The sequence below is a fragment of the Salmo salar genome, unplaced genomic scaffold (assembly GCF_905237065.1).
Source record: "Salmo salar unplaced genomic scaffold, Ssal_v3.1, whole genome shotgun sequence".
Lineage (NCBI taxonomy): Eukaryota > Metazoa > Chordata > Actinopteri > Salmoniformes > Salmonidae > Salmo > Salmo salar.
This window is the reverse complement of record NW_025548872.1, coordinates 616,934-634,592: the sequence shown is the minus strand read 5'-3', so window position 1 is coordinate 634,592 and position 17,659 is coordinate 616,934.

Below are 17,659 nucleotides of genomic sequence, written 5' to 3'. Positions count from 1 at the left end.
AAAAATACAAAAACTTCAATTTTTCAAACATATGACTATTTCACAGCATTTTAAAGACAAGACTCTCCTTTATCTAACCACACTGTCCGATTTCAAAAAGGCTTTACAGCGAAAGCAAAACATTAGATTATGTCAGCAGAGTGCCAAGCCAGAAATAATCAGACACCCATTTTTCAAGCTAGCATATAATGTCACAAAAACCCAGAAGACAGCTAAATGCAGCACTAACCTTTGATGATGTTCATCAGATGACACACCTAGGACATTATGTTATACAATACATGCATGTTTTGTTCAATCAAGTTCATATTTATATCAAAAAACAGCTTTTTACATTAGCATGTGACGTTCAGAACTAGCATACCCCCCGCAAACTTCCGGGGAATTTGCTAACAATTTACTAAATTACTCACGATAAACGTTCACAAAAAGCATAACAATTATTTTAAGAATTATAGATACAGAACTCCTCTATGCACTCGATATGTCCGATTTTAAAATAGCTTTTTGGTGAAAGCACATTTTGCAATATTCTAAGTACATAGCCCAACCATCACGGGCTAGCTATTTAGACACCCGGCAAGTTTAGCACTCACCAATATCAGATTTACTATTATAAAAGTTTGATTACCTTTTGTTGTCTTCGTCAGAATGCACTCCCAGGACTGCTACTTCAATAACAAATGTTGGTTTGGTCCAAAATAATTCATCGTTATATCCGAATAGCGGCGTTTTGTTCGTGCATCAAAGACACTATCCGAATGGTAAATAAGGGTCGTGCGCATGGTGCAATTCGTGACAAAAAAAATCTAAATATTCCATTACCGTACTTCGAAGCATGTCAACCGCTGTTTAAAATCCATTTTTATGCCATTTTTCTCGTAAAAAAGCGATAATATTCTGACTGGGAATGTCCATTTAGCTAAACAGAGGAAAGAAAACAAAGCTTTCGGTCGACGCGGGCACAAGCCTGAGTCTCACAGTACTGTAACCAGCCACTACCCAAACGCGCTACTTTGTTTCAGCCAGAGCCTGCAAAGCTACGATTCAGCGTTTTGCCACCTTCTGAGAACCTATGGCAGCCGTAGGAAGTATCACGGGACAGCTAAGATCCTCACTCTTCAATAAACAGAGACAAGAAGAACGACACCTTGTCAGACAGGCCATTTCCTGCATGAAATCTTGTCAGGTTTTTGCCTGCCAAATGAGTTCTGTTATACTCACAGACACCATTCAAACAGTTTTAGAAACTTTAGGGTGTTTTCTATCCATGTGTAATAAGTATATGCATATTCTAGTTACTGGGTAGGAGTGGTAACCAGATTAAATCGGGTACGTTTTTTATCCAGCCGTGTCAATACTGCCCCCTATCCTAAACAGGTTAAACTACTCAGTCTGCCCCCCCAGAGGGTGTAAGATTCTGGTTGGATGAAGCAGACGGAGAGCCAGCCTACAATTGGTCAGAATGTTTATTTACGAGAGCTCTGAATATCATACAATGTACACAGCCTTTTATACCTGACATTTGGTCATACCATATGTCATACCCCTTACAAATGCCCCTCCTCTTCTTTAACACTGTCAATGCTTATATACAAGTCTTCTCCATCTCATACATTGCTTATCATATCCTGCCCCATGTTACATAATCTACTGCAAGCCTAAAGGTTTCTCCCCTCCCTGGGTGGGGAGACCTTCTTCCAGTTATCAGTTTCACAGTGGTCACAAGTTGTCTGCTGTCTGGTTGCTTACATTACTAAATCATTAACCTCTATGGGCTAGGTGGGACGCTAGCGTGCCACCCGTGGTGCACTCCATCAACAGCAGGTGTATTTCAAGAGCGGCAAATTTGAATCCAAATAAATGTCAAAATTCAAATTTTTCAAAAATACAACTATTTTACACCATTTGAAAGATAAACATCTCCTTAATCTAACCACGTTTTACGATTTCAAAAAGGTTTTACGGCGAAAGCATAAATTTAGAGTATGTTAGGACAGTACATTTACAAGAGTTGTGTGTAATGTTTTGTCAAGTCAAAGACAGGGTCACCAAAACCATAAAACCAGCTAAAATGATGCACTAACCTTTTACAATCTCCATCAGATGACACTCCTAGGACATTATGTTAGACAATGCATGCATTTTTAGTTCTATCAAGTTCATATTTATATCCAAAAACAGCGTTTTACTATGGCATTGATGTTGAGGAAATCGTTTCCTCCAATAACCGGCAGTCAAGTCAGCGTCACAAATTAAATCATTAAAATTAGAAAACATTGGTAAAATATTATATTGTCATTTAAAGAATTATAGATTTACATCTCTTGAACGCAATCAACTTGCCAGATTTAAAAATAACCTTACTGGGAAATCACACTTTGCAATAATCTGAGCACTGCGCCCAGAAAAATACGCGTTGCGATACAGACTAGACGTCATGTTGGGGAGATCTAAAATCGAAAATACTATGTAAATAATCCATTACCTTTGATTCTCTTCATCAGATATCACTTCCAGGTATCACAGGTCCATAACGAATGTAGTTTTGTTCAAAAAAGCTCATCATTTATGTCCAAAAATCTCCGTCTTGTTAGCACATGATCTAAGCCAGCCGGACTTCTCGTCATGAACGAGGGGAAAAAATATATTTCCGTTCGTTCAAACATGTCAAACGTTGTATAGCATAAATCATTAGGGCCTTTTTAACCAGAACATGAATAATATTCAAGGTGGACGAATGCATACTCTTTTATAACGTATTGGAACGAGGGTACCCAACATGAACTCGCGCCAGGTGTCTAATGGGACATCATCGTTCCATGGCTCTTGTTCGGTCAGATCTCCCTCCAGAAGACTCAAAACACTTTGTAAAGGCTGGTGACATCTAGTGGAAGCAATAGGAAGTGCCAAAATATTCCTAAACCCCTGTGTTTTTCAATGGGATAGGTTTAAAGTCAATACAACACATCAGGTATCCACTTCCTGTCAGAAAATGTCTCAGGGTTTTGCCTGCCAAATGAGTTCTGTTATACTCACAGACACCATTCAAACAGTTTTAGAAACTTTAGAGTGTTTTCTATCCATATATAATAAGTATATGCATATTCTAGTTACTGGGTAGGATTAGTAACCAGATTAAATCGGGTACATTTTTTTTTATCCAGACGTGCAAATGCTGCCCCCTAGCCCTAACAGGTTAAGCTTCAACTTTTCCGACACACACACATTAGTACATTCATCTTATAATCACTCGGTTATACCTTTTCAGGGTGAAATCATTTAGTCAAACCTTTAATCATATTATTTCCATTACAATCCACCCTATTGGCTAAATATTTCACATACACTATAACACATCTATTTTTATTGGATTCAGAAATGTCACACAAAATCAAACTAGATCAAAGAAAACGAATACATGTATTTTCATTACATACTTATCAATGACTGTTCTAAGCCTATGTCCATTCATAACTCTTCGGATTAGGATTTTTGCTATGACCTTCATTTAGAGAAACAGTGTTCCCAAACATTAAAGATGGTCTCGTCTAACATGGGCTCCTCGTAATTGAATGAATCCTCCACCAGGCTCGGCGGTAGGTAATTGTCATCCCACTGGTCTGAACTTTGAATCGGTCCATATCTCACCATCTGCTCCGTCATCGATTTCTCCAGAGCCCTGGAAATGAGACCTCTCGCACAAGGGACCAAACAACAACCACATAATATCAACACAGTCATACAGGTGAAAGCAGCCCACAACACAGTGATTACAACTTTTTTCCATTTTCCGAACGTACTATCAAACCATCCCGTGAGTGCCGTGTCCACCCTGGAATTTTCTGCTAACTCCTGAGCTAAATTGTTTAGACCGGCCAGGGCCTTGGTCACTGATCCATCTGGAGCTGTGTTCTTAGGGATGAAAGTACAGCATTCAGATCCGAACATCACACACACACACCACCCTTTTCAGCCAGAAGCATATCCAAAGCTATTCTATTCTGCAATACCATCAAAGTGGTCGCAGCTGCCTGTTCTGCTAACCCTTGAATTGCCTCTCTGGTATAGTTGATGAAACACTGTTGGTTATAATAAATGTAATTTATCCAATCCATATTTTTATTGAGTGTCGACCACCAAAAAGACTTGATTCCAATCCAGCCCATATCTGATTCCTAGCTTTAAACTCATAAGGCACCCCCCTTGGTACCCCAATGCTATCAATGTAAATTCTATCGTCAAAGGACCCTGACGGAGCACTCCTCCCCTCTCTTTCACCTGGCACTAGGTCTTTGTGTTGTATAAGGGTGAAGGGCATGCCTAACTGTACCAATGCACAAATACCAGTCCAATTTGCAGGCACGTTTGGCCACAGCTTTATACCTCCACACAACCACCAGACATCCGCTCTCGGCCTTTTTATCTTACTAAAGTCCTCGGAACTCAACCACCCAGTCAGGTCCCTCATTGTCTCGTCAGTTGTAACATTCTCTGTCCTAATACATGTTCTTACTTCCCCTACGTTCCATCCGTGTGTGTTGTGTCGAGCCACACAATAATAGTCTCCTCCTGCGACTGTGAAAGGGGGAAGTCTGGATCTAATGAGCACATAGGATACAGATAATGCAGATCAGTGCAACTGTCTGGCTTCCTTGCCTTCATGAACAGCTTTACCATACAGGCCATTCCCCTTGGTAAATTAATTCCATCGAGTAGAAAGGGGATGGTTGTCAACTGAAGTTTGGCTGTTGCGCAGGCATAACCTTCTTCTTTAGCTACTGATCTAGCTGTATACTGAATCCATTCCAGCCATAGGTTGGAATCCCCAAACCAAGTCTCCACCTCAATCACTTCCTTAACCTGTTGGGTCTAGGGGGCAGCATTTGCACGTCTGGATAAAAAAAAATGTACCCGATTTAATCTGGTTACTAATCCTACCCAGTAACTAGAATATGCATATACTTATTATATATGGATAGAAAACACTCTAAAGTTTCCAAAACTGTTTGAATGGTGTCTGTGAGTATAACAGAACTCATTTGGCAGGCAAAACCCTGAGACATTTTCTGACAGGAAGTGGATACCTGATGTGTTGTATTGACTTTAAACCTCTCCCATTGAAAAACACAGGGGTTTAGGAATATTTTGGCACTTCCTATTGCTTCCACTAGATGTCACCAGCCTTTACAAAGTGTTTTGAGTCTTCTGGAGGGAGATCTGACCGAACAAGAGCCATGGAACGGTGATGTCCCATTAGACACCTGGCGCGCTTACTTCATGTTGGGTACCCTCGTTCCAATACGTTATAAAAGGCTATGCATTCGTCCACCTTGAATATTATTCATGTTCTGGTTAAAAAAGGCCCTAATGATTTATGCTATACAACGTTTGACATGTTTGAACGAACGGAAATATATTTTTTCCCTCGTTCATGACGAGAAGTCCGGCTGGCTTACATCATGTGCTAACGAGACGGAGATTTTTGGACATAAATGATGAGCTTTTTTGAACAAAACTACATTCGTTATGGACCTGTGATACCTGGAAGTGACATCTGATGAAGAGAATCAAAGGTAATGGATTATTTACATAGTATTTTCGATTTTAGATCTCCCCAACATGACGTCTAGTCTGTATCGCAACGCGTATTTTTCTGGGCACAGTGCTCAGATTATTGCAAAGTGTGATTTCCCAGTAAGGTTATTTTTAAATCTGGCAAGTTGATTGCGTTCAAAAGATGTAAATCTATAATTCTTTAAATGACAATATAATATTTTACCAATGTTTTCTAATTTTAATTATTTAATTTGTGACGCTGACTTGACTGCCGGTTATTGGAGGGAAACGATTTCCTCAACATCAATGCCATAGTAAAACGCTGTTTTTGTATATAAATATGAACTTGATAGAACTAAAAATGCATGCATTGTCTAACATAATGTCCTAGGAGTGTCATCTGATGGAGATTGTAAAAGGTTAGTGTATCATTTTAGCTGGTTTTATGGTTTTGGTGACCCTGTCTTTGACTTGACAAAACATTACACACAACTCTTGTAAATGTACTGTCCTAACATACTCTAAATTTATGCTTTCGCCGTAAAACCTTTTTGAAATCGTAAAACGTGGTTAGATTAAGGAGATGTTTATCTTTCAAATGGTGTAACATAGTTGTATTTTTGAAAAATTTGAATTTTGACATTTATTTGGATTCAAATTTGCCGCTCTTGAAATGCACCTGCTGTTGATGGAGTGCACCACAGGTGGCACGCTAGCGTCCCACCTAGCCCCAAGAGGTTAAGGTCTTTCGTCTGAACTATTCTCACCGGTCCTTGGCTCTGGATGACTACACGGGTAATGTCCGTTTTATCAGGGGTACTACTGGTATTCTGGCTGGCGGTAGAACTATCTCCTGTCCTAACCTCTACTACTCGGAATGGTACCGCAGTGTCGACAATGGTCTGGTCAAGGCCAACATACCATAATCCTAAATCCTCTTTCTTTATGCTTTTAATGGTCATTCCTATCTTCAAGCAATACTTCCCTTGCTCTGGATTGCAGTCAAAAACCCTGGCCTTCACTATACTCCATCTGTTTCTATATTGGGTGTGTGGATTGACATAGCCTTCTCTCTCTGTGTGAGCTATGACCTGATTCCATGAGTTACACCGGGATCTACACAGATATCTTCCCCATGAAGTCCGAGTCCTAGACTGCCAGGAGGTTAGGGACCCCATTTGGTCTGCATAGAACTCTATTGAGACATCCTTCCCTAACTCTACTCTCACTTCCTTTTTATCCAGATCGAGTGACCTTTTGTACCTAGGCCATAAAAACTCCTCATCTTCTACACTATGGGTCAAGTTACCACTTTCTGACTTCTCGAGTGGTTCATGGTGTATTAGGAATATGGCTCCCACAATCAGACAGCTCAGACTGACCAGTACCCCTGTAAAGCCCCACCCCCTCCCGGTGAATATATCACTGGCTAGAGGCCAACCCACACTTTCACTTCTATGAACGCACACAGTGAGGATCGGGCGGGTTAGGGAATCTTTGTTAGAGAGGTAACCCCTGAACCTTATTGGTATTCGGTTCTTCTCCTAACTCTGTGATTGTTCGACAGTGTCAGTGTGTCTTACCCTCCCGCAATATGTGATATGAACCCAGGTAGCTCTTTCAGCTATTCTCACCACGAAGGCTATTACCAGGAACACTTGGTATGGGCCCTCCCACCGTGGCTGCTTCCAGTTCTCTTCTCCTCAGGGACTGGATCCACACCCAGTCTCCTGGTTGGATTGAGTGAATCATCTTCCCCTGTAATTCACTTGTTGGACACAAAGTCTCGGACATACGGGTTTGGTTAACCATGTGTTCTGTTAGTATATCTTCAACTTCTATGTCTACCTGTTCTGGCCTCCCTAACTCTGGCATTCTATATGGTTTACCTGATCAGCTAAAATGTAATCCATAATTTAAAGAGATAGATCCTAGTAAACCAACTACCCTAATCGTGTCCACCCAGTAAGTTGGGACCGCTTCTTCCCATTTAATATACTTATCTATTATAAAAAAAAATTTTTTAAGTAGTTCGTTATCCAATAGGCCACAAAGTGTTTCCGAACCTGCTCTACTATCCCCCCTGTTGACACATGGCTCTGCCCATGTGTCAATCTTGCCGCATCTCTAAACAATGACTTAGGTAGTATTGGTAACTTATCATGATACCAAATACCGTCCTTATATAAATTGCTCCTAACTTCTCCCATTTCGAAATCCCTTTCACTGGTGCTCTAGACTGACAATTTTAATATAGCTTTGTCTATGTTTACTTCCTCTTTTAAGAACTGCTGTGTCGATGGCTGCGGTTTAACCTCTATGGGCTAGGTGGGACGCTAGCGTCCCACCCGTGGTGCACTCCATCAACAGCAGGTGCATTTCAAGAGCGGCAAATTTGAATCCAAATAAATGTCAAAATTCAAATTTTTCAAACATACAACTATTTTACACCCTTTGAAAGATAAACATCTCCTTAATCTAACCACGTTTTACGATTTCAAAAAGGTTTTACGGCGAAAGCATAAATTTAGAGTATGTTAGGACAGTACATTTACAAGAGTTGTGTGTAATGTTTTGTCAATTCAAAGACAGGGTCACCAAAACCATAAAACCAGCTAAAATGATGCACTAACCTTTTACAATCTCCATCAGATGACACTCCTAGGACATTATGTTAGACAATGCATGCATTTTTAGTTCTATCAAGTTCATATTTATATCCAAAAACAGCGTTTTACTATGGCATTGATGTTCAGGAAATCGTTTCCCTCCAATAACCGGCAGTCAAGTCAGCGTCACAAATTAAATAATTAAAATTAGAAAACATTGGTAAAATATTATATTGTCATTTAAAGAATTATAGATTTACATCTCTTGAACGCAATCAACTTGCCAGATTTAAAAATAACCTTACTGGGAAATCACACTTTGCAATAATCTGAGCACTGCGCCCAGAAAAATACGCGTTGCGATACAGACTAGACGTCATGTTGGGGAGATCTAAAATCGAAAATACTATGTAAATAATCCATTACCTTTGATTCTCTTCATCAGATGTCACTTCCAGGTATCACAGGTCCATAACGAATGTAGTTTTGTTCAAAAAAGCTCATCATTTATGTCCAAAAATCTCTGTCTTGTTAGCACATGATCTAAGCCAGCCGGACTTCTCGTCATGAACGAGGGGAAAAAATATATTTACGTTCGTTCAAACATGTCAAACGTTGTATAGCATAAATCATTAGGGCCTTTTTAACCAGAACATGAATAATATTCAAGGTGGACGAATGCATACTCTTTTATAACGTATTGGAACGAGGGTACCCAACATGAACTCGCGCGCCAGGTGTCTAATGGGCCATCATCGTTCCATGGCTCTTGTTCGGTCAGATCTCCCTCCAGAAGACTCAAAACACTTTGTAAAGGCTGGTGACATCTAGTGGAAGCAATAGGAAGTGCCAAAATATTCCTCAGCCCCTGTGTTTTTCAATGGGATAGGTTTAAAGGTAATACAACACATCAGGTATCCACTTCCTGTCAGAAAATGTCTCAGGGTTTTGCCTGCCAAATGAGTTCTGTTATACTCACAGACACCATTCAAACAGTTTTAGAAAATTTAGGGTGTTTTCTATCCATATGTAATAAGTATATGCATATTCTAGTTACTGGGTAGGAGTGGTAACCAGATTAAATCGGGTATGTTTTTTTATCCAGCCGTGTCAATACTGCCCCCTAGCCCTAACAGGTTAACCTGTTTAGGATAGGGGGCAGAATTTTCACGGACGGATAACAAACGTTCCCGATTTAATCTGGTTATTACTCCTGCCCAGAAACTAGAATATGCATATAATTGTTTGATTTGGATAGAAAACACCCTAAAGTTTCTAAAACTGTTGGAATGGTGTCTGTGAGTATAACAGAACTCATATGGCAGGCCAAAACCTGAGAAGATTCTATACAGGAAGTGCCCTCTCTGACCATATCTTGGCCTTCTATAGCCTCTTTATCGAAAACAGAGGATCCCTGCTGTAACGTGACATTTTCTAAGACTCCCATAGGCTCTCAGAAGGCGCCAGAACGTTGAATGATGACTCTGCAGTCCCTGGCTGAAAAACAGTTGCACATTTGGATAGTGGTCGATCTGAGAACAATGAAATGGGCGCACGCATGCACATGAAGAGTCCATTTTACATTTTCAGTCTTTGATCGAAAACAACGTCGCCCGCTTGGAATATTATCGCTATTTTACGAGAAACATCACATAAAAATTGATTTTAAACAGCATTTGACATGCTTCGAAGTACGGTAATGGAATATTTAGAATTTTTTTGTCACGATATGTTGCGGCGCGTCACCCTTCGGATAGTGTCTTGAACGCAAGAACGAACGCAGCTATTTGGATAACTATGGATTATTTTGAACCAAACCAACATTTGTTGGTGAAGAAGAAGTCCTGGGAGTGCATTCTGACGAAGAACACCAAAAGTAATCCCATTTTTCTTATAGTAAATCTGAGTTTGGTGAGTGCCAAACTTGGTGGGTGTCAAAATAGCTAGCCATGATGGCCGGGCTATCTACTCAGAATATTGCAAAATGTGCTTTCACCGTAAAGCTATTTTAAAATCTGACATAGCTATTGCATAAAGGAGTTCTGTATCTATAAATCTTAAAATAATTGTTATGTTTTTTGTGAACGTTTATCGTGAGTAATTTAGTAAATTCACCGGAACTTTCGGTGGGTATGCTAGTTCTGAACGTCACTTGCTAATGTAAAAAGCTGTTTTTTGATATAAATATGAACTTGATTGAACAAAACATGCATGTATTGTATAACATAATGTCCTAGGAGTGTCATCTGATGAAGATCATCAAAGGTTAGTGCTGCATTTAGCTGTAGTTTTGGTTTTTGTGACATTATATGCTGGCTTGAAAAATGAGTGTGTGATTATTTCTGGCTGGGTAGTCTCCTGACATAATCTAATGTTTTGCTTTCGTTGTAAAGCCTTTTTGAAATCGGACAATGTGGTTAGATAAAGGAGAGTCTTGTCTTTAAAATAGTCATATGTTTGAACAATGGACGTTTTGGGATTTTTGAGGAGTTTGTAATTCGCGCCACGCCCTATCATAGATGTTAAGTCAATCTGCTTTCAGTGTAAGAGCTTCCCCTTTCTGGAATACCCTGCCATTAGACACACACTACTGTGATTAATGTGCACCGTCCCTGTAAAATAAAAATTAACTCAACCTGCAATTCAGTTTACTGACCTGACATTGTTCCCCGTAATGGAAACAGATTATAATGTTAGAATACATTACTTCCTGCTCAAATTCACTATTGTTAACTAAACAATCTAAAAAAATATATCACCTCTACTCCAACAACGTTCTGCCTTTCCTCTATCGTAAGAGTAAAACCAACTTTTCAACTTTCTCTTCTCTTTCGGCTTCACAATTATGAAATGTCCAAGACTTAAAAGTAACATGTAAATTGCCAAACCAACTTTGCAACTTTCTTAGTAACTTCCTTTTTCTTTTCACCCTCTGCTCTCTTCCTCGTTGTTTCTGTCTCTTTTTCCCCTTCTCAGAATTTAGGAATAATTACTATTGTGACTTTTGATAAGTTATTAGGTCTCACACATAGACAAGTTACTTTTAACTGGTCAGTAAACCTATCTCACACGCACATCATTTTTTCGCTGCTGATATCCTTGTTCAACTTTCTCTCTCTCTTTCTCTACACTTGCCTTCTCACCTTCTTCTCCGGGCTTCAGACAGCCACACCCTGGCTATGTCTAACCCTCGACCTGCTGTTCCCCTGTCTTGTCCCCACATACCTTATGTATCTTTCTTATCATTAGTCCCGACTTTTCTATGTCCAAACTTCCATCAGATTCATACTTCCTTCTCCACATCGGACTGAAATAAATATTTATTTTATAACATTTAACTCAATATACTGCTCATCTCCAGTTAATTCCTGCACCTCCTTTGAGGGTTTGCCACCCATGGTTATTCAATAACTATTTATTATTAGGCTGCACAATCTATGCGTGTTTCTATAATCTGTTATTATCTTTAATCTATGTATATATACTTTTACTCTGTTTCCATTTAAACCTTCTATGTGTATCACAATATATGTGTTTATCACTCCTCTCTGTGTGGGTGCTCACACTCTATGCATACGATCTCTGTGTATGTGCTTTTCACTTCTCACAATCTATGTGTGTGTGCTTCCTCCTTCCATAGAATAGTCAGACCAATTTTTGCGCCCTGTTAGATCTCGACTACCCTCCCCGCTAATATAATCTAGATCAGTTATCCTTTAGATCTAAGCGCATTAGCTTGCCTAATGTATATCGACCAGTTTAACCTTTAGGTCTCAACATTAGATAGTTTACATTGGTAGTGGCCACAGATACCTAGGGTCATTACAGAACCCCCACACCTTGCCTAGGATGGCTCTACACCCAATTCCTCTCTTCCAATTGCATAGAATACTACCTATATCAGGGTTCTCCACACAATATTCTAAAGACAGGTCACCAGGTTAGTATGCCCCAACGGATATTTCGGCATTTAACACCTAGACTACACTAACTCCCTTATCCACTACATGCAATCATACAGGTATTATTCCCCCAAATCCGCGTAAATAAAGATTTACTGACCTTTGTCTTGTAGGCTGGGAAAAGCAATGTAGGTTGGATTCCGTCACCGTCTCTGTCGACCTTAGAAATTTACCGGCCTGATATGGAACCCCAATTTCAGGGGACAGGACAATTTACGAGTCAATGACCCGCCCCAACACAGTTTTCGGCGTGTTACCTTAGGAAGACAGGGACAGATGTTGGAATCCGGCTTGAAGGACCAAATTGTCATGGGAATTCTGTTCCCAATGTTCATAAACCGAACTTCAATTAAACTACTCAGTCTGCCCCCCAGAGGGTGTAAGATTCTGGTTGAATGAAGCAGACGGAGAGCCAGCCTACAATTGGTCAGAATGTTTATTTACGAGAGCTCTGAATATCATACAATGTACACAGCCTTTTATACCTGACATTTGGTCATACCATATGTCATACCCCTTACAAATGCTCCTCCTCTTCTTTAACACTGTCAATGCTTATTTACAAGTCTTCTCCATCTCATACATTGCTTATCATATCCTGCCCCATGTTACATAATCTACTGCAAGCCTAAAGGTTTCTCCCCTCCCTGGGTGGGGGAGACCTTCTTCCTGTTATCAGTTTCACAGTGGTCACAAGTTGTCTGCTGTCTGGTTGCTTACATTGCTAAATCATTAACCTCTTGGGGCTAGGTGGGACGCTAGCGTGCCACCCGTGGTGCACTCCATCAACAGCAGGTGCATTTCAAGAGCGGCAAATTTGAATCCAAATAAATGTCAAAATTCACATTTTTCAAAAATACAACTATTTTACACCATTTGAAAGATAAACATCTCCTTAATCTAACCACGTTTTACGATTTCAAAAAGGTTTTACGGCGAAAGCATAAATTTAGAGTATGTTAGGACAGTACATTTACAAGAGTTGTGTGTAATGTTTTGTCAAGTCAAAGACAGGGTCACCAAAACCATAAAACCAGCTAAAATGATGCACTAACCTTTTACAATCTCCATCAGATGACACTCCTAGGACATTATGTTAGACAATGCATGCATTTTTAGTTCTATCAAGTTCATATTTATATCCAAAAACAGCGTTTTACTATGGCATTGATGTTGAGGAAATCGTTTCCCTCCAATAACCGGCAGTCAAGTCAGCGTCACAAATTAAATAATTAAAATTAGAAAACATTGGTAAAATATTATATTGTCATTTAAAGAATTATAGATTTACATCTCTTGAACTCAATCAACTTGCCAGATTTAAAAATAACCTTACTGGGAAATCACACTTTGCAATAATCTGAGCACTGCGCCCAGAAAAATACGCGCTGCGATACAGACTAGACGTCATGTTGGGGAGATCTAAAATCGAAAATACTATGTAAATAATCCATTACCTTTGATTCTCTTCATCAGATGTCACTTCCAGGTATCACAGGTCCATAACGAATGTAGTTTTGTTCAAAAAAGCTCATCATTTATGTCCAAAAATCTCCATCTCGTTAGCACATGATGTAAGCCAGCCGGACTTCTCGTCATGAACGAGGGGAAAAAATATATTTCCGTTCGTTCAAACATGTCAAACGTTGTATAGCATAAATCATTAGGGCCTTTTTAACCAGAACATGAATAATATTCAAGGTGGACGAATGCATACTCTTTTATAACGTATTGGAACGAGGGTACCCAACATGAACTCACGCGCCAGGTGTCTAATGGGACATCATCGTTCCATGGCTCTTGTTCGGTCAGATCTCCCTCCAGAAGACTCAAAACACTTTGTAAAGGCTGGTGACATCTAGTGGAAGCAATAGGAAGTGCCAAAATATTCCTAAGCCCCTGTGTTTTTCAATGGGATAGGTTTAAAGTCAATACAACACATCAGGTATCCACTTCCTGTCAGAAAATGTCTCAGGGTTTTGCCTGCCAAATGAGTTCTGTTATACTCACAGACACCATTCAAACAGTTTTAGAAACTTTAGAGTGTTTTCTATCCATATATAATAAGTATATGCATATTCTAGTTACTGGGTAGGATTAGTAACCAGATTAAATCGGGTAAATTTTTTTTATCCAGACGTGCAAATGCTGCCCCCTAGACCCAACAGGTTAACAGAAAACATACAAACAGTAATTATCGTCACAAAGGATTGGTATAGTAATGTGCCCTAATGGCTAACAGGCATGGCTGGTCTGTTAGACAATGGGTCATAAACGGTCAGCTGAGAATGTACACAGAGTTCATTAATATTAACAATTGACAATTGAAGGCTCGCTCATTCGGGAACAATTGCAATCAATATATATTAACGCTCATGTGTCGTCGTCGGGATCCTTGTTGGAGCGTCGTTCTGTGGAGAGTTTTGTCTCTCTCTCTCTCTCTCTCGGTTAGAATGGATCTTTCAAAGCGACATTCATTAATGTTGTTATAGAATGGATGTTTCGTTGGTCTTCGCGTTCGATGATATAATTTACTTAGCTGCAGACTAATAATTAATATCAAAGACTTGTTCTTATTCTGTCGGTATCAATAGTCTAAAAGTTAACCACATGGTATGGTTCACTTTCAGTAAAGGAATTGGATGGTAAAACCTATTGGCCATGGAGTGGAGGCCTGGTCTGAAGAAATGTAAATCAGGGTGGGTTTTATAGTGACCCTTGAACAGGCTTGTGAAATGACGCCTGGTCCTGTCTGTGTCCCTTGGGGGCGTGCCGATGGCTGAGTGAAGCTTGGTACAGAAATCCAATTCTATCACATTAACATCAGTACATAGCATCTCAATGTATTACAAATAGCTTTATCCTTATTAATACATTTTATACAACCATTATGATGCAAGTCTTAAGCTGAGGCTATTATATAAACAGTTTTATGGTAATATGGCTATATTGTCTCTTCTGAGTATCACAAAATTGTACCAAGCGGACCAGTTCGTAGCTGGATTCTTCACCAATCTTCCATACCTTCTCCAGAACACAAATGTCGCTTGGCTCCCCAATTCTGTGAGTTGGAAGAATTTCCTGTGTCTCTCTATGGGCCATGTGGCCAGAGACTCCTCTTAGAGTTTTTACAACCCTTTCACACAGGGCCTGGGTGGTTGGGAAGGTAGGTTGGGGGATGGTACAAAGGGGAGGGGGGTCAACTGTCCTTCCTGTACCCAAAGAGGCCAACGTCATGACAAATCTTTCTGATTGAGACAAAACGGATGGCACTGTGATAGACTGCATCTAATTTATTGAGTAGGGTATTGGAGGCTATTTTGTAAATGACATCGCCGAAGTCGAGGATCGGTAGGATGGTCAGTTTTATAAGGGTATGTTTGCAGCATGAGTGAAGGATGCTATGTTGCGAAATAGGAAGCCAATTCTAGATTTAATTTTGGATTGGAGATGTTTAATATAAGTCTGGAAGGAGAGTTTAAAGTCTAACCAGACACCTAGGTATTTGTAGTTGTCCACATATTCTAAGTCAGAACCGTCCAGAGTAGTGATGCTGAACAGGCAGGCAGGTGCAGGCAGCGATCAGTTGAAGAGCATGCATTTAGTTTTACTTGTATTTAAGAGCAGTTGGAGGCCACGGAAGGAGAGCTGTATGGCATTGAAGCTCGTCTAGAGGTTAGTTAACACAGTGTCCAAAGAAGGGCCAGAAGTATACAGAATAACACCAATAACAGAGGGGGTCTGATCTTTGTGCCTCTGTAAATTTCTCATTCATCATCATTAATGATTCATTCCTGATTATTCATAATCATGGTAGCATCCACATGAATGTAGAAGTGTTCAGAAACATGTTCTATTCTTACTGACAATACAAGTGAAGTGACTCCAAAATGACAGGACATTATTCACCATTCAGTTTCTATTAGGAAAAACATCATCCAAAACACAACCAAGACAAACTGCAAATGCATTCAACAGGTTTGTAGAATCACAATTGATGTAATCACTGCAGGCATGGATCATGGGACTAAATACTAAACTTATGACAACTTTAATACAATATAAGTGAATTTGTCCGAATATGTACAACTTTTTCAAATGGGAGAACTAAATACATAAAGTGCTTTCCTTTCTTAACCTGTTAGGGCTAGGGGGCAGCATTGACACGGCTGGATAAAAAACATACCCGATTTAATCTGGTTACCACTCCTACTCAGTAACTAGAATATGCATATACTTATTACATATGGATAGAAAACACCCTAAATTTTCTAAAACTGTTTGAATGGTGTCTGTGAGTATAACAGAACTCAAATGGCAGGTCAAAACCTGAGAGATTCCTTTACTGGAAGTGGCCTGTCTGACCATTTCTGGAACTTCTTTGCCATCTCTATCATTTACTAAGGATCTCTGCTCTAACGTGACACTTCCCACGTCGTCCATAGGCTCTCAGAGCCCGGGAAAAAAGAGAATGTCGTCATTCCAGCCCCAGGCTGAAACACATTATCGCCTTTCTCAAGTGGCCCATCAAGAGACACTAGCTTATGCGCGTGACCCCGACCGCCCCGCCTTTGGGATTTTTTTCCTCTGTTTGCCGAAAAGGAGATTCCCTGTCGGAATTTTATCGCTTTTCTACGAGAAAAATGACGTAAAAATTGATTTTAAACAGCGGTTGACATGCTTCGACGTACGGCAATTGAATACTTTGAATTTTATTGTCAGGAATTGCGCCAAGCGCCGACACTTCTTTACTATTTCGGATAGTGTCTGGAACGCATCGAACAAAACGCCGCTATTCGGATATAACGATGGATTATTTTGGACCAAACCAACATTTGTTATTGAAGTAGACGTCCTGGGTGTGCATTCTGACGAAGACAACAAAAGGTAATGACATTTTTATAATAGTAAATATGATTATGGTGAGTGCTAAACTTGCCGGGTGTCTAAATAGCGAGCCCGTGATGCCTGGGTTATGTACTTAGAATATTGCAAAATGTGCTTTCACCAAAAAGCTATTTTAAAATCGGACATATCGAGTGCATAGAGGAGGTCTGTATCTATAATTCTTAAAATAATTGTTATGCTTTTTGTGAACGTTTATCGTGAGTAATTTAGTAAAATGTTAGCGAATTCCCCGTAAGTTTGCAGGGGGTATGCTAGTTCTGAACGTCACACGCTAATGTAAAAAGCTGGTTTTTGATATAAATATGAACTTGATTGAACAAAACATGCATGTATTGTATAACATAATGTCCTAGGGTTGTCATCTGATGAAGATCATCAAAGGTGAGTGCTGCATTTAGCTGTCTTCTGGGTTTTGGTGACATTATATGCTGGCTTGAAAAATGGGTGTCTGATTATTTCTGGCTTGGTACTCTGCTGACATAATCTAATGTTTTGCTTTCGTTGTAAAGCCTTTTTGAAATCGGACAGTGTGGTTAGATTAACGAGAGTCTTATCTTTAAATGGCTGTAAAATAGTCATATGTTTGAGAAATTGAAGTAATATGATTTTGAAGATTTTGAA